Source organism: Apodemus sylvaticus, chromosome 10 (assembly GCF_947179515.1).
Source record: "Apodemus sylvaticus chromosome 10, mApoSyl1.1, whole genome shotgun sequence".
Taxonomy (NCBI): domain Eukaryota; kingdom Metazoa; phylum Chordata; class Mammalia; order Rodentia; family Muridae; genus Apodemus; species Apodemus sylvaticus.
In genome coordinates this window covers 83,986,547-84,011,518 of record NC_067481.1, presented here as the reverse complement: position 1 = coordinate 84,011,518, position 24,972 = coordinate 83,986,547, and positions in this window count along the sequence as shown.

The window sequence follows — 24,972 nt, the reverse complement described above, 5'->3', positions numbered from 1 at the left end:
AGGTCAGGGTACTCTTACTCAGTTCAGATGGGGATGTCAATGAGGATAAGCAATGAAGATTAAGCTGAATTTCCTCAAACACTAGAGCCAAATTACCAGATGATATAACTAAACAATTATATATGCTGCAGAACCTCACTTAGCATGACACAAAGGCACCTGCACACTCATGTGTATCATGACTGTCTTTGTGATAACTAATTTATAAAATCAGATGAGGTGCCTACCAATCAATTTATGGTAAAGGAAAGTGATTATATATATATATATATATATATATATATATATATATATATATATATACTGATAATATATGCTAATTATTATTATTAATATAATTTATATTATTTAGTTATAAAGAAAATCACATATATGCATGTATGCTGGTGCACACCTTCAATCCCAGTACTGAGTAAGAGGTAGGCTGATTTCTTTCTTTTTTTTTTTAATTTTTTTTTATTCAATATATTTTTTATTTACATTTCAAATGATTTTCCCTTTTCTGGCCCCCTACTCCCAAAAGTCACATAATCCCCCTTCCCTCCCCCTGTTCTCCAACCCACTGCTTCCCACTTCTCTGTTCTGGTTTTGATTTATACTGCTACACTGAGTCTTTCCAGAACCAGGGGCCACTCCTCCGTTCTTCTTGTACCTCATTTGATGTGTGGATTATGTTTGGGGTATTCCAGTTTTCCAGGCTAATATCCACTTAATAGTGAGTGTATACCATGATTCACCTTTTGAGTCTGGGTTACCTCACTTAGTATGATGTTGTCCAGCTCCATCCATTTGCCTAAGAATTTCATGAATTCATTGTTTATAATGGCTGAATAGTACTCCATTGTGTATATATACCACATTTTTTTTCTTTTTTTTATTCGATATATTTTTTATTTACATTTCAAATTATTTCCCCTTTCCTAGCCCCCCACTCCCAGAAAGTCCCGTAAGTCCCCTTCTTTCCCCCTGCCCTCCCACCCACCCCTTCCCACTTCCCTGTTCTGGTTTTGCTGAATACTGCTTCACTGAGTCTTTCCAGAACAAGGGGCCACTCTTCCTTTCTTCTTGTACCTCATTTGATGTGTAGATTATGTTTTGGGTATTCCAGGTTTCTAGGTTAATATCCACTTATTAGTGAGTGTATACCATGATTCACCTTTTGGGTCTGGGTTACCTCACTTAGTATGATGCTCTCTAGCTCCATCCATTTGCCTAAGAATTTCATGAGTTCATTGTTTCTAATGGCTGAATAGTACTCCATTGTGTAGATGTACCACATTTTTTGCATCTACTCTTCTGTTGAGGGATACCTGGGTTCTTTCCAGCATCTGGCAATTATAAATAGGGCTGCTATGAACATAGTAGAGCATGTATCCTTATTACATGGTGGGGAATCCTCTGGGTATATGCCCAGGAGTGTATACCACATTTTTTTGCATCCATTCTTCTGTTGAGGAATACCTGGGTTCTTTCCAGCTTCTGGCTATTATAAATAGGGCTGCTATGAACATAGTGGAACATGTATCCTTGTTACATGCTGGGGAATCCTCTGGGTATATGCCCGGGAGTATAGCAGGATCTTCTGGAAGTGAGGTGCCCAGTTTTCTGAGGAACCGCCAGACTGATTTCCAGAGTGGTTGTACCAATTTGCAACCCCACCAGCAGTGGAGGAGTGTTCCTCTTTCTCCACATCCTTGCCAACACCTGCTGCCTCCTGAGTTTTTCATCTTAGCCATTCTGACTGGTGTGAGGTGAAATCTCAGGGTTGTTTTGATTTGCTTTGCCTTGATGACTAATTAAGTTGAGCATTTTTTAAGATGTTTCTCTGGTAGGCTGATTTCTGTGAGTTCAAGTCCTGCCTGTTCTAATGAGTTCCAGGACAGTTGGAGTTTATAGGTCTATACATCTCAATGCCATCATCTACAACATGATGGCAACTATATTAGTTATCTATATATTACTGAAAGAATTAAATGGATTAATGCATATTTTTAGAATGGAAACTGAGAACACCATACCAATGTTAATTTTTTAAAATCATTGAGTAATCCAAGCTATTTTTTCTATTGTAATATGTATATTAGACATCATATCTATAAACTATATATTTCAGAATTCTCTAATATATTGTTTAGCTCTCAGATTAGAGATCAAAGCACTGTATAAGAAAGCATATATAGGCGGCGGCGGCGGGGGCGGCGGCAGCAGCAGCAGTGGCTGCTCCAGCTGAAGGGCCATCAGCAGTGGAACCAAGGCGTCACAGGGACCAGTTAGGCCCTGCGCCCACGACCACTGACCTTCGCTGACCAGCCGGGCAGCAAGCAGCTGCAGTTGTGCAGCGCCTTTCCTGCACGGAGGCCACTTCAGAACTCGGCCTCCCACCAGTCAGGAGAGGAGCATCCATCTTGGTTCCGGACTCCAGGAATCAGACAGACTGAGGTACACAAACATAATCCGAGGCCAACACCGCGGTGGTCTGAGCCCGACGGGCGTTGGCCTGCACCCAGGCCCTGGGCGGGTCGGGGGGCCATCGGGGTGCCAACCCAACCAGGAGGTTTTTTGCCCAGGCCTGCGAGCGCGCCGCCGCCATTTTGCCTGCAGGACGACAGAGAGCTCAGGCGGGCAGACCTGTAACAGGCATAGCCTAAGGCTAACAAAGCGGGGGTCCAGGCCCCAAAAGGCTCAGGACTGACCCCAAGAACTGGGCGGCTTGGTGGGCCATCTGTGAGTCAACCCGCCCAGGTGATTGTTAGCAAAGCAGACTCTCCCGGCGGTTTCAGGGAGCGCGGGCACGCACGCCCGCCATCCTAGTCACCTGGCAAACCCAATTAACAGTCATAGCCCTAGGGGAACTTTGCTCGGACCTTGGCCTCCCAGGCTTTTGCCTGGACTCAGGGACTGGGCGGCCAGGCTAACCTTGTGTGCGACAGCCCGGTTGGCAGATCGGCTGCCCAGCGGAGTGAGCGGAACACAGGGGAGGTCACAGTAGCATACACCATCGGCACTCCCTGGGAGTGCACACGGGCTCCATCTGCTCCACAGACACAATCTGGGGCAAGGCCTCAGGCAGAAGCCCTTAGCTCTACTCTCTCCGCTTCCGGATCCAGATCAGTCTGGGCGGCAGCATTACATCTCCAAGTCCTGCAAGTGGCTAGCTGGGCTTCCGGGCGGCCAGCTGGGAGAAGTCAGTGTGCTCCAGTGAATCCAGCGGGCCCCAGCGGGAGCCTTCGGGTGCCTGTTTCGGGATCGGAACAGCCTGGGCAGCAGCACACTGTCTACAAGCAGTGCAGGAGGTAAGCTGTGCACCAGAGGCCAACTGGGAAGGGGCAGCTTGCACTGGTGAGTCCAGCACTGACAAGATAAACTAACACCAGTGAGATCTAGATGGCAAAAGGCAAACGCAGGAACGTCACTAACAGAAATCAAGGCAATATGGCAACATCTGAACCCAATTCTCCTCTACCAACATGTCCTGGATACCCCATCACACCAGTAAAACAAGATTTGGATTTAAAATCACTGGTCATGATGCTGGTACAGGAACACATGAAGGTCATACATAAAGAAATTCAGGAGAAAATGGATCAAAAGTTAGAAGCCCTTGCAAGGGAAACACAAAAATCTTGAAAGAAATCCAGGAGAATACAAAAGCCAACAAGGAGGAAATGCAAAAAACACTTAAAGAAATACAGGAGAACTTTGCTCAACAGGCTGAGGTCATGAAAGACGAAACACAAAAATCTCTTAAAGAAATACAGGAGAACTTTGGTCAACAGGCTGAGCTCATGAAAGAGGAAACACAAAAATCTCTTAAAGAATTACAGGAAAACACAAACATGCAAGTGAAGGAGCTAAGCAAAACCATCCAGGATCTAAAATCAGAAGTAGAAACAACTAAGAAAACTCAAAGGGAGACAACTTTGGAGATAGAAAGCCTTGGGAAGAAATCAGGGGACAGAGATACAAATATCAACAACAGAATACAAGAGATAGAAGAAAGAATCTCAGATGCTGAAGATTCCATAGAAACCATGGACTCAACAGTTAAAGAAAATGCAAAATGCAAAAAGCTTGTAACCCAAAATATCCAGGAAATCCAGGACACAATGAGAAGACCAAACCTAAGGATTATAGGCATAGATGAGAGTGAAGATTTACAACTTAAAGGGCCAGCAAATATCTTCAATAAAATTATGGAAGAAAACTTCCCTAACCTAAAGAGAGAGATGCCCATGAATATACAAGAAGCCTACAGAACTCCAAACAGACTGGACCAGAACAGAAACACTTCCCGTCACATAATAATCAAAACACCAAATGTTCTAAACAAAGAAAGAATACTAAAGGCAGTAAGAGAAAAAGGCCAAGTAACATATAAAGGAAGACCTATCAGAATCACAGCAGACTTTTCACCTGAGACTATGAAGGCTAGAAGGTCCTGGGCAGATCTCATGCAGACTCTAAGAGAACACAAATGCCAACCAAAACTACTATATCCAGCAAAACTCTCAATCACCATAGATGGAGAAACTAAGATATTTCATGACAAAACCAAGTTTACCCAATATCTATCCACAAACCCGGCCATAAAAGGATAATAGGAGGACAACACCAATACAAGGAGGGAAACTTCACCCTGGAAAAAGCAAGATAGTAACCTTTCATCAAACCCAAAAGAAGTTAAACATTCAAATTTAAAAAATAACGTCAAAAATGATAGGAAGTAACAATCACTATTCCTTAATATCTCTTAACATCAATGGACTTAATGCCCCAATAAAAAGACACAGACTAACTGAATGGATACGTAAACAGGACCCTACATTTTGCTGCTTACAGGAAACACACCTCAGGGTCAAAGACAAACACTACCTTAGAGTAAAAGGCTGGAAGACAATTTTACAAGCAAATAGTCTCAGGAAACAAGCTGGAGTAGCCATTTTAATATCAGATAAAATTGACTTTCAACCCAAAGTCATCAAAAGAGACCCTGAGGGACACTTCTTGCTGGTCAAAGGAAAAATACAAAAAGAAGAACTGTCAATCCTGAACATCTATGCCCCAAATGCAAGGGCACCCTCTTTCGTAAAAGAAACTTTATTAAAACTAAAAGCACACATTGCACCTAACACAATAATTGTGGGTGACTTCAACACTGCACTTTCCTCAATGGACCGATCAGGAAAACAGAAACTAAACAGGGACACAATGAAACTAATTGAAGCTTTGGACCAATTAGATTTAACAGATATATATAGAACATTCTATCCTAAAACAAAAGAATATACCTTTTTCTCAGCACCTCATGGTACCTTCTCCAAAATCGACCATATAATTGGTCACAAGACAGACCTCAACAAATATAAGAAGATCGAACTAATCCCATGCCTCCTATCTGATCACTATGGAGTAAAAGTGGTCTTCAATAGCAACAGAAACAACAGAAAGCCCACATACACGTGGAAACTGAACAATACTCTACTCAATGATACCTTGGTCAAGGAAGAAATAAAGAAAGAAATTAAAGACTTTTTAGAACACAATGAAAATGAAAACACAACATACCCAAATCTATGGGACACAATGAAAGCAGTGCTAAGAGGAAAACTCATAGCCCTGAGTGCCTCCAAAAAGAAAATGGAGAGAGCATACATTACCAGCTTAATGACACACCTGAAAGCCCTGGAACAAAAAGAAGCTATTTCGCCCAGGAGGAGTAGAAGGCAGGAAATCATCAAACTCAGGGCCGAAATCAACAAGTAGAAACAAAGAGAACCATACAAAAAATCAACAATACCAGGAGCTGGTTCTTTGAGAAAATCAACAAGATAGATAAACCCTTAGCCAGAATGACCAAAGGGCACAGAGAAAGTATCCAAATTAACAAACTTAGAAATGAAAAGGGAGATATAACAACGGAAACTGAGGAAATCCAAAAAATCATCAGATCCTACTACAAGAGCCTATACTCAACACAACTGGAGAATCTGGAGGAAATGGACAATTTCCTTGACAGATACCAAATACCAAAATTAAATCAGGACCAACTAGACCATCTAAACAGTCCCATAATGCCTAAAGAAATAGAAGGAGTCATAGAAAGTCTTCCAACCAAAAAAAGCACAGGACCAAATGGCTTCAGTGCAGAATTCTACCAGACCTTCAAAGAAGAGTTAACACCAATACTCTTCAAACTATTCCACAAAATAGAAAGAGAAGGAACACTACCCAATTCCTTCTACGAAGCCACAATTACGCTGATACCAAAGCCACACAAAGATCCAACAAAGAAAGAGAACTTCAGACCAATTTCCCTTATGAACATCGATGCAAAAATACTCAATAAAATTCTTGCCAACCGAATCCAAGAACACATCAAAACGATCATCCACCATGATCAAGTAGGCTTTATCCCAGGAATGCAGGGTTGGTTCAATATACGGAAATCCATCAATACAATCTACTACATAAACAAACTCAAAGAACAAAACCACATGGTCATTTCATTGGATGCTGAAAAAGCATTTGACAAAATTCAGCATCCCTTCATGCTTAAAGTCTTGGAGAGAACAGGAATTCAAGGCCCATACCTAAACATAGTAAAAGCAATATACAGCAAACCGGTAGCCAGCATCAAACTAAATGGAGAGAAACTTGAAGCAATCCCACTGAAATCAGGGACCAGACAAGGCTGCCCCCTTTCTCCTTATCTTTTCAATATTGTACTTGAGGTATTAGCTCGGGCAATTCGACAACATAAGGAGGTCAAAGGGATACAAATTGGAAAGGAAGAAGTCAAACTATCATTATTTGCAGACGACATGATCGTCTACCTAAGTGACCCAAAGAACTCCACTAGAGAGCTCCTACAGCTGATAAACAACTTCAGCAAAGTGGCAGGTTATAAAGTCAACTCAAGCAAATCAATGGCCTTCCTATACTCAAAGGATAAGCAGGCTGAGAAAGAAATTAGGGAAATGACCCCCTTCACAATAGCCACAAACAGTATAAAGTATCTTGGGGTGACTCTTACCAAACATGTGAAAGATCTGTATGACAAGAACTTCAAGACTCTGAAGAAGGAAATGGAAGAAGACCTCAAAAAATGGGAAAACCTCCCATGCTCATGGATCGGTAGAATCAATATAGTTAAAATGGCCATTTTGCCTAAAGCACTATACAGATTCAATGCAATACCCATCAAAATCCCAACTGAATTCTTCACAGAGTTAGAAAGAGCAATTATCAAATTCATCTGGAACAACAAAAAACCCAGGATAGCTAAAACTATTCTCAGCAACAAAAGAAAATCTGGGAGAATCAGTATCCCTGACCTCAAGCAATACTACAGAGCAATAGTGTTAAAAACTGCATGGTATTGGTACAGTGACAGGCAGGAGGATCAATGGAACAGGATTGAAGATCCAGAAATGAACCCACACACCTATGGCCACTTGATCCTCGACAAAGAGGCTGAAAACATCCAATGGAAAAAAGATAGCCTTTTCAACAAATGGTGCTGGTTCAACTGGAGGTCAGCATGCAGAAGAATGCGAATTGATCCATCCTTGTCTCCTTGTACTAAGCTCAAATCCAAATGGATCAAGGACCTCCACATAAAGCCAGACACTCTGAAGCTAATAGAAAAGAAACTGGGGAAGACCCTTGAGGACATCGGTACAGGGAGAAAGTTTCTGAACAGAACACCAATAGCGTATGCTCTAAGAGCAAGAATTGACAAATGGGACCTCATAAAATTACAAAGTTTCTGTAAGGCAAAGGACACCATCAAGAGGACAAATCGGCAACCAACAAATTGGGAAAAGATCTTCACCAATCCTACATCAGATAGAGGGCTAATATCCAATATATATAAAGAACTCAAGAAGTTAGACTCCAGAAAACCAAACAACCCTATTAAAAAATGGGGTACAGAGTTAAACAAAGAATTCTCACCTGAAGAACTTCGGATGGCAGAGAAGCATCTTAAAAAATGCTCAACTTCATTAGTCATTAGGGAAATGCAAATCAAAACAACCCTAAGATTTCATCTTACACCAGTCAGAATGGCTAAGATTAAAAATTCAGGAGACAGCAGGTGTTGGAGAGGGTGTGGAGAAAGAGGAACACTCCTCCACTGCTGGTGGGGTTGCAAATTGGTACAACCACTCTGGAAATCAGTCTGGCGGTTCCTCCGAAAACTGGGCACCTTACTTCCAGAAGATCCTGCTATACCACTCCTGGGCATATACCCAGAAGACTCCCCACCATGTAATAAGGATACATGTTCTACTATGTTCATAGCAGCCCTATTTGTAATTGCCAGATGCTGGAAAGAACCCAGGTATCCCTCAACAGAAGAATGGATGCAAAAAATGTGGTATATCTACACAATGGAGTACTATTCAGCCATTAGAAACAATGAATTCATGAAATTCTTAGGCAAATGGATGGAGCTAGAGAATATCATACTAAGTGAGGTAACCCAGACTCAAAAGTTGAATCATGGTATGCACTCACTAACAAGTGGATATTAACCTAGAAAACTGGAATACCCAAAACATAATCCACACATCAAATGAGGTACAAGAAGAAAGGAGGAGTGGCCCCTGGTTCTGGAAAGACTCAGTGAAACAGTATTCAGCAAAACCAGAACGGAGAAGTGGGAAGGGGTGGGTGGGAGGACAGGGGAAGAGAAGGGGGCTTGAGGTACTTTCGGGGAGTGGGGGGGCTAGAAGAGGGGAAATCATTTGAAATGTAAATAAATTATATCGAATAATAAAAAAAAATGAAAAGAATAAAAAAAAAAAGAAAGCATATATAACTGATTGAATAAATACCTGTGGAATGTGCATAATTTAATCAGAGTTAGTAAAGGAAATATTATGGATAAATCTGTTTATGATGCAGTTCTTTGTTATAATCCTATTAAAAATTAAATACTTTACAGAGATTTGTCAAGATTATTAAAATGAATCTCTTATCCTTATTAGTTGAGTCAATTTCAGGGCTTAGGACAAAGATTTAAATAGACAAGTATCAAATTTCAATAGAAGACATTGTAATGAACTCCCTAGCCATAATGTCATTGCAATGTCTACGCATGAAGATATACACTAGAAACCTATATTAAAAACTAACAGAGTATGCTGAAAGAATTAAGTAACTCCAAAGACTCCAAATTCGGTCTTAAAATGTATCCTGTATTTTTCAGTATGATGCAAATAACTCATTTACATACAATGAGCTTTCTGATAGAATTCATCCTAACAAACTCAAGAAACATATTTCCTTACTCATCATTTTATAACTTCATTTGTAAATGAAAATTAACATTCATTTGAAATGAATGCATTTCCAGTCCATAAATAGTAATAAATACTACCCCAGCCACATTTTTGGTACTTAACATATGCTGTGCAACTTATTAAATTATACCTGCTGTCTTTATATAAATATCTATACAGATGGAAGCATAATTATATGTTTATTACTTTTTTAGAAGTTTCTGTAAATTTCCATTTTTTATTGGTTATTTTATTTATTTACATTTCAAATGTTATCTGCTTTCCTGGTTTTCCCTCTGCAGCTTACGCTAGTTGATTATGTTCATCCTGTTAATATCTGGAACTCCATATTTGTACCAAATTTTTAGGCTCAACCTCTGTAGAGTGCCAATCACCAAACAATAAGGTAGCTGTTGATAGGTGGTTCATAACTAATAGACCATCCCATCCGTACATCACCCCTTAACTTACCTCTGTTGTTCTACATACGTATAAGGAACACATTTGAAATAATTTCAGTAGTTGGCACAGTACTAAGTTGACTAGTTCAGAAACTCAGAAGTACATCAAATATTTGGAACTTTGTAAAATAGTTGAACTTTGTTTCCTTCCAACAGTTGAATATAAATTATCATTTAAAATGTTCTTCAATTTTAAAGACATGTGTCTAACCACATATGATGTAAGGAATATAGAGTTGGCATGAAAGGTAGCAAGTTTCTTTTTCAATTCTCACTTAGAGAAACAATGTAGAAGAAATGAAAAATTAAGTAATCCATTCTCAAACTCCCTCTACTCAAGGTAATCTGTTATTACTGCTTTTGTTTTGATTTAAGTTTGGAGAATATTAATGTGAGTACTGTATTTACATCATTTATACTTTTCTGCATACGTGGGAAGCTACACCCATGAATTCTCAACAGTATGGTTGCTGTGACAGTTTGTATATATGCTTAGTCTAGGGCTTGGCACTATTAGGAAGTATGGCTCTGTTGGAATAGGTGTGGCCCTGTTTGAGTAAGTGTGGCCTTGTTGGAGTAGATATGTCACTGTGGGTGTGGGCTTTAAGACCCTCATCTTAGCTTCCTGGAAGCAGTCTCCAATTGGCCTTCAGATGAAGATGTAGATCTCTTAACTCCTCCTGCACTATGCCTGCCTGGACACTGCCGTGTTCCAGTCTTGCTGATAATGGACTAAACCTCTGAACCTCTAAGCCAGCCCCAACTAAATGCTGTCCTTGTAAGACTTGCCTTGGTCATGGTGTTTATTTACAAAAAGTAAAACCCTGACTAAAACAGTTGCCTAAATAAGACTTGCATAATAAACAGAGTAGTTAACATGCCTCAAAGCCTCACTCTTAGATGAAGAGCTACAGGCAGTAATTGACTGCTTGGAAAGAATTGATCTTTTCCAAGGATGAGGCCAGAAACAAGTTATTTTTCAAGTGGTCGGCCCAAAGTGCATATACACATGAGCATTACTAAGTATATTTAACGAGTGTATGAACTTAAGTGAGATTAGGGGAGGACATGGGGAGTACCTTTTAGTTTATAGAGTGCTCCTTACAAAGTACAGTGTTTCAATAACATTTATGCTCTTCTTAAGCTATGGTTAATATATTTAATCAATCAAGACATTTCACTTATGAGAGTGATATAAATTGGAACTTATATTTGAAAATAATATTATTGTGCTGATCCAAAAGGAGCCCCATCTAACTAACATTCTAGTAATATTTTTCAGCCAAACAGTTTTGAGTATAAATCTGGCACTCAACCCAATGCCCCCCTATATTGTATTTGTCTGGCTACAAAAGCCTCAGAAAATCTTAATTTCAGTATTCTCGCATATGAGATACAGAATAACATAAGGCACATCTCCCAAGATCCTTGACTTCTATTAAATGCTTCAATATGTTTTTCAGAGTTCTAAGCTCAGCAACAGACATCTTATCCTAATCATACACAGATGGAGCTATTAAAATTCTTCTCTTCTGGCTTTTCCTTATCTCTCATTCTCCTGCCCCTCCCCTTGGTCATTTCTATAGCAAATATGAACTATTCCATCAAGACAACTCAGAGATCACAACACCAATGTCTTACCAATGATTAGAGTTAGCCTTCTAGAAGTATAAAGTTATCGTTAATACAATAATAAGTGTCTAGTCACATATAGTACTTGAATTACTTATGAGCCCCTTCCATGAAACCATCATATGTTTCTGGCTACAAGTCAACTGATGAGCACCATTATCAAACACACCCTTCAACATGAAGCTAGAGTGTGGACCCTGAGGCTTTTCATAACCTATTTTTGTGGATAGTTTCTAGGAAGGATGTAATGGGTATTACAGGGAAAGTGAATAGCAAAGACCTGGAAACACAGAAAAGTGCTTAATTTCATGAAGTAACAAGAGACAAATCTTTTCCTGTGACATGTAGGATGAAGTTTAGTTCTATTTCAATAGATTCTTGAATTCCATAAAGTTGTATAAAAATTTTTTGTTATCTGTCTTTGCATATAAAAACTAACTGACTGGAGCACCTCAACATACCATTTACTTGACAATCTTTTCTTATTGGCATTACAAACCACCATATTAACCTTGTTATAGATTAGTGCTGGCTCAGTAAATATCCATCAGGATCTGAGATTGTTTGTTTCAAAGATGATTCTCAGCAGTGAGCACTGATGCGCTAGTTCAGTTTCTGCAAAGCTGACTCCTCATACAAACCATAAAGGATCTCTTCTGTTCTTCCCAGCTCAGCCTCCCAGGAATTCCTTCAGTAGCTTTTACAACACAATGCTATTCACATAGAGGCTTATGGGTTGTTTGTTTATGCTCTCTAATTTGTAAATAAAGCCATGTTACATTGATAATAGTATTGCCAATGCCTGAAACCTTAGAAAACTCAGTAAACCAACTGAACAAAAGAATGAGAAGTGACTTTTAAAATTAAGCGTGGCTATGGTAGTTATATCTTGGTAGTGGTTCTCAAACATTAGCCTATATCATAATCGTTTGGAGGCTTTGCTAGAATGTCAGTTATTGCACTCTCCGATAAACATATTTTGATTCAGTAACTCTGGGGTAGAGTTGGTGAATTTTCAATTCTAAATGCCCAGGCTCTGACTACTGGCAATCTGGAAAATTCCTTTTGTAAAAAGCCTGTGCTGAAAGATGAGTCGTACCTCTGGACAGAACAAAAACTGTCTAGTTAAGCACTTCTGATATGGCGTTCTGTATTCACCTAGGCAGAATGAGTACACAATGTATATTTATATAGCAAGTGTTGAGTGGTTATTGGGCGCTATGTATTTGGCCTGAGCATAAGAGAGGGGAGAAGCTGAGGCTGCACTGAGTCTCCTTTTGAATTGTAGTCACGCTGGCCATGCTCTGTAACTCCCTGGTGATGCTGCCTGCTCTCAGCTTTCTGACATTTTGCAAGCATCAAGGCTAACCCTTGAGAACACTCACTGCCTTTGATTTTCTTCACAATAGCTCAGAGCCCAGCACAACTCTTCTTTCCTTTCTGCTTCTTTTTTAGTTTCTTAACATTCAAAACCATATTTTCTTGCTAAAATTGTGTCTTTTCTTTCCCAGCTTCAATGATGAAACACCATAGGAAAATGGAGGAGACTGAGTAATTGCTACACAAGCTTTCTAGTGCACTGGAGTCATTATTGCACAGTGCATTGTGAATTTTAAGAAGGAGTACATGGTATCTCATTCTTCCTCTAATTATCTCCAACAAATGGTAACATGGGTAAAGAAAATTGGAATTTTGGCTATAGGCAAGTTGTTAATATAAAACAGTATTTTCATTTAAATATTGATTAAGAAAAAGCTGGGTATTATAGGAAATCTGGGCACTTAATGTAAAAATCAAGTTAATAGCCAAAAATAATTTTAGTTTGGGCATTTTTTAAAGAGATGGTAAGATAAAGATTATTTAAGGATGTCAGAAATAACTCACCACATAAAAACCTTTGAAATAAATTTAAGAAAATGTGTTGTACTCTGAATGAACACATGAACAGTATGAAATAGCTGTTTTTATTATGAAAGACTAATATTGTTGTTTATATTATTTTTATTATTGTGTTTGGATTGTAAACATAGCATTCAATCCAATACTTCAGGCTATGAGGTATACTGACAAAGCCAAAAGAAATTAACATTTCCTCTCCTTATGATTTCTTTATGTTTTGAGCCTTTGGAGCTCACATCTTCTAGATGTTCATTAAATATGTAATAGATTATTCTGAACTGTAAGTCCTCATACTGTGTTATAAAACCAGAATCTGTTCCTTATCTGTGGCTGTGTATCCATACCTATTATCCAAACTCTTTAATGATTTCATTTCTTCTAGCCTTTTAAAGTTAAGTCTTCTTCCCCACAAAGATATAAAATTATGGAAAAAGAAATTGATATAATTATTCACTTGGGTTGAAAATCAACAAAATTAAATAAGCACTATTTCATAACCCAATTCCTTTCCCTTTACCCTTTTCTGTTCCTCTGCATTATCCCTTTTATTTCTACATAATTTTGAATGGAAATATTAGATTAATGTTCTAGAAAGCACCAGTAGACTGAGTGTTATTAAGGATTTATAAACATAGTGTCAGTCTAAGAAAGTATAACTATGATTTACCTTGAGCATTTGCCATTTATCATCTTTATAGATGTATTACATTGCTTTCAAGCAACCAGTGCTTTCTGGGCAGATGTGACTTGGAAACCAGAAGGCCTGTGGTGTTGCTTCAGATCTACTGGAGCTAAATGGCATATAGGTGCCACACTGGGTTTTAGCTAGACATCTTCTGGAAAGTTCTTAGAGCAGCCCAGAGAAAGCTGCCAGGGACAGTTCCAACAATGTTGACATGGTTTAATTAATCTCCGGGTAATGTTCCAGAACACTCAGCAGAGGATGTGGGGAAGACAATATTTACAAATACGGGCCCCTCTTGCCCTAAGGTTTTTAGGTCTGCTTATTGTAATCAGTATACAGACCTGCCTTTGAAGGGAAAACCCAAATCTCTGTGTAATCATAACATGTGCTTATGTTTTAGTGCAAATTTGCATTTCACAGATCAGAGTGTTGAAAGTCTTGGTCCACATTCAGTTTCTATAAGCATCATTCCATCTGTAAGGAAGTATCAAGGCAAAAGAAAATCTCCTCATGATTCTTTACTCAAACCCTCACCACAGGACTTCACTGAAGATTTGATTAGTAAGTAGACAATACCCTTCAGTGAATTTGATACGATCATTAATTCTAAACACAGGGAAAACCTGTTTCTGTGCAAACTAAAATATGTGTCTGTATTGATATTATGTTTTCTTCCTCTCCAGTTTTACACATCAGACCTTCCAGGAGCCTCTGTGTCAGATCATAAGTGGTTATATAATGAAGGAGCTTGGAGCAAAGCTGAGACAAAGTGAGGCAAAGAAGGATAATGCTCTAGAAATGGCTTAAATCAAGGATAGGTGACTATTTAAATGATGGTATATGATGCCTTCAAAGATTAAAGATAAATTTTTTAAAAGCAAATAAACAATTGTTGGCCATTAAAAAATGAAAAGCAAGAATCATGTGTCTTCTCACCTCCTTAAGAATGAATAAAATAATAAAAATAAAATAAAGAAAAAAAGGAATGAATAGCATAGCCATCATCAATACTTTAGAACCCAGCTTCCTAAGCTACAGGTCCCAACACCATAGGGCTGCAATAGAACTCATGAAAACTTGGTAACAGTAAAAAGTTTTAGAATGGGCAATAGCCAAAAAATTAAGGCACAATCAAAATGCATAATGATTCTTAGTATTTCCTCTGTCCTTCTCTGGTAGCTACTGAGATCTTTGCTTCTGCTTGGACTTGGGTTATCCTTTAAAATATTACTAAATTCATCTTCTAGTTTGCCTTCTTAAATTCTTTTATTAACAAGAACAAAAATCACGAGTGGGGACTGACCTCTATTGTCCCTATTTCACTAGGAATCAACATTTGCTTTTGTCTCTAATAAATGGTTAACTCACATAGATAACAGAATTATTTCCGAAGTTATTGGCCATCAAGAAATATTCATTTATTATTTATACCTAGATCCCAAGAAACTTTGAAGAAATCAAAAATCATCATGAGAGGAAAAAAAGGACTAGACCTTACTTCAGAGGTTTGAAAGCATTTCATGAGCTTGTAGGACAAGGAGGTGACAAAAGAACTTAGCAGTTTTTCACTGAGTAAGTGTATACTTACAACTACAGTTCATCCCTTAGGTATTTTCCCTTTGGAAAGGAGAATTTGTATTTACAACGAGAAAGCCTTGCTTATCCTTATCCATAATTATCCAAAACTAGACCAACCCCAAAATATTCTCAATCAAGTGAATAATAAAACCAAAAACCCCTAGGTTATGTCTATGCAATAGAATATAATTCAGACATGAATTGTAATAGTTGACAATTGCTAGCCATTATTCACGTTGAAATAACATGCATATATATCAGGACATGTTGGTGGAAGACACACTGTATGATTTTTCTCTACATGACTTCCTGGAATAAAACTAAGCATTGATGGAGAGTAGTTTTAGCATTTGTCAAAAGACAGTAAGGGTCTGATTATAAAATGGAGATGAGCAAACGGTTTTATATACTTTGACTGCAATATATATATATATATATATGTATATACATATATATATATATGATATATATGGCAAAAGTATAAGATTTTTATGTGAGTATGTCTGCATGTTTGTATGTGCACCACAAGGATGCACTGCAGAGGAATTCAGAAGAAGGGGTCAAATCGCTTTGAATTGAAGCTACTAAAGTCTTTCAACACTTTCACCCACACGCCCACACCCCCAACTCTACCCCCAAGTGGATACAGGAAACTTAACAGAGATGCAGCAACCAGTGGTTTTAAGTGCAGAGACATCTCTCCAGTTCTCCAAAGTCACTTTTCTTTGTTTCATGACTGCTGTGTGGTTCAGGGTAGTTTCAAAGGTTATACAAACGAGGTATATACTGAAAGCTCGAGCTCTAGTGTGGTAGCAGAGCAAATGGGGGTGATAAAAGAGCAGGGTCATGTTGGAGACAATTTATTCAGTGGAGTATGTTGGGAAGTGTTGATATGTTCTTTTCAAGCTCGAGCTAGTTCTTTGGGAAATATTAAGCTTTGAAGTGAGGCTGGTGCTCACCCTGGCTTCTTGAGTGCACAGCCATTACTCAGTTCCTCCAGGTACACACTCATCCATGTGCATCAATGAAGCCACTTGTACCTAGACTTTAACATTCCAGAACTGTTAGCTAAGCAAACTTATTTCCTTTATGAGGGGACTCAGCATTAGATATTCTGTTGTGGTAATCCTAAACAGATTAATGCAGTAGTTTAGAAAATAAAATATTTGTGTTTATTTTTATTTTATTTTTAAATTGTATTACATTTATCTGTATGTGCACATGAATGCACATGGGCTTCAGTAATCTACTAACATCAGGTAGGTCCTGAGGCTTGAACATGGGTCATCAGGCTTATCAACAAGCACCCTTATCAATAGACTCATCGTATAGAACCAAATTTTTAAAAAAAGAACAGTTTTTAAAAGCATCTCACAAATTTTAAGAATTAAGGTTACATAATTTTGAGAGATTTGATAATCTCTCCTAATAGGCCACAGAAGTTACTACTTCCTGTAATTGAAGTTGAGCTAGCTATTCATGGCCACACCTATTTTCTAGTAGAACAATAAAACAAATAAACCTGAAGCACTTGCCAGGGATAAATTGTAATTGTGTGTTTATATCTGGATGCCTTTTCTGCTTATGCATTTAAAGCCCATGTGTTATACAAGGTATGTCATTCACCCTAATTTCTTTCTTCCTTCCTTCCTTCCTTCCTTCCTTCCTTCCTTCCTTCCTTCCTTCCTTCCTTCCTTCCTTCCTTCCTTCCTTCCTTCCTTCCTTCCTTCTTTCTTTCTTTCTTTCTTTCTTTCTTTCTTTCTTTCTTTCTTTCTTTCTTTCTTTCTTTCTTTCTTTCTTTCTTTCTCTTTTTTTGACTTTTTTTTCAAGACAGGGTTTCTCTGTGTAGTCCTGGCTGGCCTGGAACTCAGAAATCCACCTGCCTCTGCCTCCCAGGTACTAAGATTAAAAGTGTGCACCACAACCGCCCAGCTCACCATAATTGCTTTTGGCCCAAAAAATCTTTCTCTGGAAGAAATGATAGTTACAGTATAAGAATAAATGTGCAGAGATGTAGCTGCCAAACCTGTACGTGTGGTTTTAGCATTGTATACTGATAAACAATTTTCTTTAAAATATACATCCTTTTCTTTTCCCTATTCCAAATAAATTCACCAACCCCAAACCATTTAATTAATACTTTATCTGGCATCAAAACTAAAGCTTTATCTATCTCAATCATCTTTACACTCTCCTCTGATAAACCTGGGTACTAAATATAGTAGATTCTATTTTGCAATTTTAGCTACAAAATATAAATGAAAGCCTTAGTTAGAGTACTTCACTGCATTCTGTGTGGTGCCTCTACCTGTTAAATGCCCTTCAGGTTTTGTGCTCTTATTGGTCCTCCTAACTAGGTTTGCCTTGAACTAAGAGAGATCAGCCTGCACCTGCCTTCTGAGTGCTGCGATTCCATGTATAGCAATTATGCCCTGCTCTATGTGGTTTTCTATAGTAATGTAGGATTCTTTACCATTTGTAACATCATCTAGCTTTGTAAATTCCTCTCACTTCCTGGGTGGAAGGAGTGCAGAGTATTGACTCCTTGTATGCTTTCCTGGCCCTGGATTCATGATGCTCCTGGATGGAGGGAACACATAAGCTCAGGAATAGACTGGAAAAACAAAGCTACTTGTATTTCTTTCTTCATATATTAGAATTTATGCATCTTTGTGCATTTGTTCTTGAGGCTTTTCAGGAGAACATTCTCAGTTCTGCAGTTTTGAATTCACAATTCTCAGGTGAGCTTTCAAAGAATGGTTTTATGCCTCCCACTTAAAGCATTAATATTTTCAGTTTTCTTTGTTTTATTGTGTATGCATATATTACCATTCTAGGGTTATAACTCGCTGAAGATAAGTCATTGTGTATTAATCATTCTTCCTTGCCTTAAATTCATTTCTGGAACAGGGTTCAGCCCCTATACATACATAAATAAGTAATCCTAATTTTCTTGTTAGATCTGGGTTAATGCACCTCACATATAAGATATTCAATGAATATTTGCTCCTTGAATAAATAGCTGAAAGAGTAGAAGTCAGATTAGCAGGCTAGGGAGTGCTGGAAATGCTATCTTGTACGTTGCAATTACAGGAAGATTATCATTAGCAATAATGTGTTATTGCAAATACCATTCCGCCTGATCGGATAATGTCAACATTTGTTTACTGTGCACCTGCACATGCCACTGAAGGTTGAATTATATTTTCATCCTATCAATCACCTGCTCAGGAAAACAGCGGCTACCTGGGAGTGCTCAAAATGAATTTAGAGCTTCTTTTTTGTCTCCATGATGGCATTTTTATTAGCTTTGCTCCTCATCCAATGTTCCAGCAGGTGTTTAATATGAGCATTCTGTGTCACAGTATTCCTTTACCCATTCTTTTCTGCTACCTTCTATGTCTTTTTGTCCATCCATTGTTTCTTCCCCGCTTTCTCTTTTTTCCCTTTTATCTCACTATCTTTAGAAAAATTTTAGCTACCTCTTAACTTCATCTTTTTGTTACAATTCTTTATTTTACTACTTTATGAGATATATTCTTTATTTACATTTCAAATATTGCCCCCTTTCCTGTCCTCCACCCCTGAAAGTCTTATAACCCACCTCCCTTCCCCCTGTTCCCCAATCAACCCTCTCCTACTTCCCCATCCTGGTATTTCCCTACATTGCTGCATTCCCAGGACCAGGGGACTCTAGAGCCTCCCTTTGATGTCCAACAAGGCCATCTTCTGCTGCCTATGCGTCTGGAGCTATGGGTAACTCCATGGGTACTCTTTGGATGATGGTTTTGTCCCTGGGAGATCTGGGTGTACTGGGTGGTTCATATTGTTGTTCCTCCTATGATGCTGCACACCCTTCAGTTCCTTGGGTCCTTTCTCTAGCTCCTCCATTTGAGACCCTGTGCTCAGTTCAGTGGCTGGGTGAGAGTGACCCTCTCTGTATTTGTCATGCACTAGCAGGGCCTCCTAGGTGACAGCTATATCTAGCTCTGGTTAGCAAGCACTTATGGGTATCCATGATAGTGTCTGTGCTTTGTAGCGGTATATGGGATGTATCCCTGGGCGGGGCAGTCTCTGGATAATCTTTCCCTCAGACTCTGCTTCACATTTTGTCTCTGTATCTCCTTCTGTGTGTATTTTGTTCCCTTTTCTAAAAAGGGTTAGAGTATCCATACTTTGTTCTTCCTTCTTCTTAAGCTTCATTTGATATTTCAATTGTGTCTTGGGTATTCTAAGCTTCTGGGTTAATAATCAGTTTAACAGTGAGTGCATACCATGTCTATTGTTTTGTGATTGGCTTACCTCACTCAGGATGATATTTTCTAGTTCTTCCCACTTGAGGCAAAATCTGACAAACACCATGACACAGCTATGGCACGTTGGAAGCACAGAGTCTAGAGCCAAATCAGTCTTTTCTCCTTGCTCTGCCCCAATCTTCCTTTTCTCTTGGTAGTTAAAATGCTTTAGAGATTATATCATCCATGTAATTATGTCCCTGCCCTTCATCTTGTCTGTCTCACCTTCAAAATGGAGAACCCTTGAAAAGCAGCTGACCTGTATCCAACATTCTTCTGTAGATTTAATTCCGTTATCATAACACCACCCCCATCTTTCTTATTCTCTTGTTGGATGTTTCATGTGCACTTGTGAGTTCATCTTCACAGTTACTAGGCAAATTTTCCATCAGTGCACATTACTCTTTGCAAGGATGCTAATGGAAAATTTTGGTGCGGCTTGGAGTCTGTAGGCATTACTAATATCCCAGTGACAGAGAGGTAGATATTTAAAGATGGAGAGAGTAGGGTGTTGGGATACAGGAAGAGAAAATGAAGGAAGAAAAGAGAGGATCTCAATTTTGTTTAATAGAACCAAAAGTTTGTTTGTAAATATTTGTCAGTGCTTTACCAAAATTGTGTATAGTAAACTCTGAAAGCCTAGGGTCCAATATTTATCACTGGATGCAGGAGGCACTCTGACACATTTTATTAAGTTTATATTTAAATAAATATCTTTAAATGCATTATTTATTAAAATATGTAAGTTAAAATGAAAAATATTCACATTTTTTGCTATGTACTAGGGTAAGAATGTCTAAAAAACCAAAATGAGAAATCCTAATGGAATTTATACTTCAAAAAAGACCACATATTCATTGCCATCCAGGGATTATTTTATGTCATTAACAATCACATAGAATATAGATATACATGACTGCTTTAAAAATTATTTTATGTGCTAGTCTCTTCAAGGACATTATTATTCACTAGAAGACAATAGAGGGCAGTAGAATAATGTCTCATAACACTGATTTTAGACATAAACTTACCCTTCTTACCTTCATCCCATCCCCTAGAAAACATGTTCCCCAACAAGTCTGATATGCTGATAAAAGAAGAAAGCTAACATCATTACTTTTGCTTTTATTTGCAGAAACTGTTTACACTAAGAGAAGTGAATGTAGCTTGGAGGCATGTGGATTCTGTAATTTTTCTTCATCCTTGTGTTGGTTTTCTAGCCTTTGACACTTCAGTCTCAACACTAATGCATGGATTTATGGTATTTCATTGATGCCTCAAACAAAGTATATGTCTTAAGTGAATTCACAGAGGAAGAAAAAAGGTACCAGCCTAATCTGGTTATTAAGTATTCAATAGTTGCTGATAAAATAACACCTTAGAATATACATATATAGATATCTAAGTGACTAAATTAAACTATGTTTCATTATGTCTGTTAATATTGCTCATATAAAAATTATCTTATTGCAAACTCTGTGACTGGACTGAATGTAAACCAGAAAACTCATAGCCTCTTTTTTCATGAATTCTTATTATGTGCATATATGTTTAGGTACATACATATATATTCCTAAATAAATTAGAACACAGCAATCTATTATTCAATGCCAACAAGGTAACCCATGAAAAAATACATATAAGTAGCACACATTCCTTATTTTACAAATAAAAATAGATAAAATCAACTTGGATCTAAATATATTCCTTACTCAGATGTTTCTTCAGTTATCTGCCGTCTCTTTCACAAACTCGATCACCATCTCAGATCTACTTGATTCAGATAAAAAATAACATTTAGGCCAATAATGCTACTCTTCTGGTATATATCTGTGCTAATTACAAGTGACATGCTGTTTTCCCATGTCTTATGAACAGTATAAAATAAAAAAACGGATGATAGATAGATGATTGATAGATAAATGGTAAATAGATAATAGATATTATGCAGATAGGTAGGTGACAGAGATGTTAGGTTGGGGATAGACAGAAAGATAGGTACCTAGATAGAAGATTTATAGGGAGATTGAAGGAAGATAGGAAGAAAGACACATATACACCTAGACAGATACATAGATATAAAGATATATACAGGTGGTTACAGTATATCACCAAGTTAACGATGGGAGTGTCGAGAAAGCTCCAGATTACAGGTTCAAGTACTTTTGTGCCCAGGATTATACATTTTCTCATCATAAGAAATACAAGGTCAACACTGATGGTCAAACACCTTTCACCATTTAGGTGTATAGCTGCAGTGTGAGGGAACAGTTGATGGAGACTTGTAGTTGTGGGATACTTATGGACAACCATCTGTTGATATTATGTTTGGGACCTGAGAGGCAGGCCATAAAGAATTCTGCTTATACATGGAAACCAAATTTTGAGAGTTTCCACATCTTCAGCTCTGTGGATTAAGATCAAGGTCTTACTTTTTCAAGTAACTCTCATTCAATGTTAGTCTATTTAAGGATACTTTCTTCCAATTTTAGATGACATAAGCATGAGAAATGTTAAATGATTCTTTTCGGCAAATGATTTCACTGTGCTTGAAGTTATTATGGTTAATAAACATATATATGTAATATATGTAGTGTACACACACAAGACACATCACATGCACATATGCATAAAGTAAAAGAGAGAGAGCGAGTAATGTATAACCCAGTACCCAATTCATCCTCTGAGTGCTTAGATTATAGGTATGAGCTACTGCTTGTAGGTTGCACTGCTTTCATTGTTTGTTTCTTGAAAGTAATTCTTAGAACTATGTTACAAGACAACCTAATTGTGTTTTAATTTATAGGTCATTAAATTTTGTTACAAAGGAGCAAGAGAACCATTATAAATATAAACAGACTCATAACTATATTGACCCAACATCTAACGACATTGACTTACGGTGAATATTTAATTAAAATAGCATTGAAGAGAACAAGATTAATTTCAAGGAATGTTCTAAAACCAACTACTATAATAAAAAACAAGTTCCCATTACTTAGTTTTCCTTAACTGAAAGACATTCAATATTTTCTAGCATTAAACTTCCTAGTATAACCTAACTAAAAGTGTTGCCACATGAACATTCAATCTTTCTTTTTCTGGGGGCTATGAGGATTACAAATTTTGGGTATAGTTTTAAATATTAATTCCAAGGAAGATAGTTTAATGACTCAAATTTCTAAAGTTAAATGAGTCACTTGAATGGATAAGAATTAAATCATGTATAAAACACAAATTAGCAGATCCAGATAAAAAACACAGGTGGTTCCAACTGTTGGGTATAAAACAGAAATATTTAGATGCTCAGCTCATCAGTGCTTCCTGAAGGTGGCAGTGGATTACATTTGCATATCTTCACTGCTAAGAAAGGAAGTGAATATTCCAAGAATGTATCCCCCCCCCAAAAAAAAATAAATGCTTTCAGGTTAAGTTGAAAAACTTTTGTCTTCATGGTACCACATAGAAGTCTGTGACTATTTCAATTCCACAATGCCATTTTTATTTGTTTATAAGATAATACAGAAATGTATGATATTTAGGTTCAGGATTATTATATTAGTGGACAGAACTCCTAGAAGAAAGATGTTGTAAGTGTATTAAAACTATTCTTTCACCATTGTTTTGCAGAAAGTATTAAACAGGAAGTGAAGAATAATCATGAGAGCTCCTGTAGTGAAAAATAATTGTGGTTACCCTGCACATCTACTTCCCATGGAAAGCATCTCAAGGGCATTAATGAATAGGATTATTGATTAGAAAGGGTTCTCCAAGACACATAGAGGATTCATGAAACTATAGATCATTTCAAATTCAGTAATTGCATGTTTTTTCTACTTCCTTAAGTACTTAAAATAGTATTGTGACACTTTTGTACTTTGAAGCACACTGGAAAAGATGCTTAAATTTCTCTTTACTTCTTTACAATTTAAAAGAGATGAGATTCAGGTTTGAATATGTTTCCTAAACTTTCACTTGTTGGAAAATTAATTTTCTGTATTCATACAATAGTTGAATGATTCAACAAAGGTTGAAACTTAAGAAATGATTGGATTAACAGGACCCTTGGTTCATGTCTTAATACATACAGTTAATAATAATTATGTGGCTTGATTACAAAAGTTTTACTTGCTTACCTCCTGTCTTTCCATGCCATTTCATGCTGTCATCGGTCTCTCTGCCTGCCTCCTGTCTTTCCATGCATTTCATGCTGTCTTTGGTCTCTCCAAAGTCCCTATTAGTAAGAAAACTCTGCAGACAGAGCCCCTTGACCTTGAACTTTTGGCTTACAGAGCTATAAAAATTAGGTTTTCTTCCTAAATAACTTTCTCAGCTGTTCTATTAAAGTAAGAGATATCAGACAGAGTCCCTATGGATACTGAATACTGTGGCATATCATTTTTTTCTATTCACTTAAAGAAAGCATCTTATGACTTTCCTTTGGTATGTATTCTTGTCTATAGAAACCTGTTTTCATATTAGGGGTGTTACTAAAATGAGATTTCCTTGAACAGATGTACTACTGAACAAGGTGCCTCCTGATGTTAGAGTGACTGACTCTATGTTAGTGGAACCATTCTAACCTTAATAACCATCATGTAGGCACCAAACACTTGAAAAAATAGGAACAAAGACTTAGACCATAGTTCCAGAACGGGCCCAGGTAAAAAAGCTCCTTTATGTAGAAATTACAGATTTCTGGCATCTATATTTCTGCTTCTTGCTAACTGAAGTGTTAACTGAAGCCAACTAGGATGTGATTTTTGCGCATAAAAGTCTAAGATCTGTGATGCTCAGGGCTAAATGATTTGGGTAAATTACCCCTACAGCTGCCTCTGTCAACCAACATGTTCTTTCTGGCTTTGAGAGTGTCAGTGCGATGGTAACTGATAGCCTTACTACACACAACACTATAGTGATAATAATAATTGTAAGGACTACTAAATAACCATGACATGGTACATACAACATGGGTACCATAAATAAAGGAATGTCTCATATCCAGGATGAAACAGAATAGCTATACATTTCTTCATACTATAAAAAGTGGTATGCCCAGTTCTTGGGAAATTGGGAAAAGATCTTCACCAATCCTACATCAGATAGAGGGCTAATATCCAATATATATAAAGAAC